The following is a 1,675-nucleotide window of genomic DNA, read 5'->3' as shown; positions in this document are numbered from 1 at the left end:
CTTACAGACTAAAACTCTCTCCAGTGTCTTCCCCCAGGTCTCCCCTGGAGCTGCAGCTCTTGGGGTGAGTGCCCAGAGCTGGGCTCACCTCAGCACACCCCTGAAGAAGTTCCTCTGCCAGCGAGCCAGCAGCAGGACCAGGAGCGGGGCTGGGGACCTGCTGGGGCTTCTTCATTAGCTTCACATTAATTGCTCTTACCCCCCCCCCCGGGTCCCGAGCGGGGCTGGGGACCTGCTGGGGCTTCTTCATTAGCTTCACATTAATTGCTCTTACCCCCCTGCCCCCCCCGCCCAGGTCCTGCCTGCTGCTGCCTGCCATGGAAAGTTCAGTGCTGTTAACTTTGGCCGGGGCTCACCACTATTTTTAGGAGCTTTAAAAACACCCGGGGAGGTGCCTGACTATATTCTGCTGGGCCAGGGAGGGACCCTGACTGAAGGGAGAAATATTAATGGAGATCAAACTAAATAAAAGCCACTCGTGCCTGACTGAGCTCGGCCACGCTCCGTGGGGATACTGTGTGGATCGTGGTCACGGGGCAAGGCACCCACGAAGGATGGCAAAGGGGTTTCAGAAGTGGGTGCAAACCCCCCGGCCCCGCTGCCAGCTCAGGGCGAGGCAGCGCACGGGCAGACCCCCGCTGTGCATTCAAATGTATGCAAATGTGTCTTTGCATCTCCCCTGGCTGCTGGTGAGTGTGGTGGCAGGGGCCGTGTGCCCCCAGACCTGCTGCCCCCCACCAGGAGGGGCTCAGCCTCCCCCCGTGCCCGTGGGGCTGCTCCTCACACATCCCATGGCACCGATCCCACGGGATCGCTGCCCCGACTCGGGACCCCACTCACCCCTGAACCTCATCCTTTGGGGCTGCTCCTTCCAGTGCAGCCATAGAGCTGTTTAGGTTGGAAAAGACCTTTAAGATCATGAAGTCCAACTGTTCCCCCAGCACTGCCATGCCCCCACTGTCCCTCAGCACCACATCTCCACGGCCTGGAAACCCCTCCAGGGGTGGGGACTCCCACTGCTTCCCAGTTCAGTCCTCCCGGCCTTATGTGGCTGGATGGGCAAGAGCTCGTGGTGGCACAGGGAGGGCTCCTGGCCCATTGCCACCCAGACTGGGACAGCCCTGAGCCTGCAGGGGACCTCCAGGGGCTGGGCAGGGGAATCCCACCGGGTCACCCCTCAGCATGTGCCAACAGTGGTTTTGCACCAGCTTGGCCACTTTGGGACAGAGAAAGCAAAACATCTTCTCTCCTAGCTTCCTCCTTGGGATGAGCTGATCCCAGTGGCATAAACCATGCAGCCAGGAGAATCTCAGGCTGAAAAATTGCTATTTGGCAAAGCTCCTGTTGACTGGAGGCAGCATCTGGGACCCCCAGGCACAGCCTCTCTGCCTGGTCTGAGACCCCAAATGCTGCCTCTGCTCCTGGGTCCACCAGACCCCATCCCAGTGGCAAGAAGGACCCGTAGATGGCACAGGGAGGTTCTGCCTCCCCCCATGCATCCCAGCAGCTGGTGCTGGTTCCCATGGGCATTCCCAGTGGTACTTACTGGAAGGGATGGCAAAAGGGGGCACAGAGGCTTGCGGGGGACCCCAGCCCTTCATGTTGTAGGCAGACACCTGGACGTAGTAGGCTGTGCCCTGTGAGGATGGAAGCCATGCTCAGCACACCAGCACCT

General features: G+C 60.3%; 1 protein-coding gene across 1 annotated transcript in view; it reads right to left on the bottom strand.

Moving 5' to 3' along the window:
• Positions 1 to 1,675, bottom strand: part of LOC103781428 (ankyrin repeat and fibronectin type-III domain-containing protein 1-like) — a gene marked incomplete at both ends in the record, with an annotated part of 8,024 nt that overhangs the window by 5,011 nt on the left and 1,338 nt on the right. The gene's annotated exons all lie outside the window — the stretch shown is intronic.

Source organism: Merops nubicus, unplaced genomic scaffold (genome assembly GCF_000691845.1).
Source record: "Merops nubicus isolate BGI_N331 unplaced genomic scaffold, ASM69184v1 scaffold26951, whole genome shotgun sequence".
Taxonomy (NCBI): domain Eukaryota; kingdom Metazoa; phylum Chordata; class Aves; order Coraciiformes; family Meropidae; genus Merops; species Merops nubicus.
The sequence above is the reverse complement of the archived record's forward strand: the minus strand, read 5'-3'. Positions and strand labels throughout refer to the sequence as shown.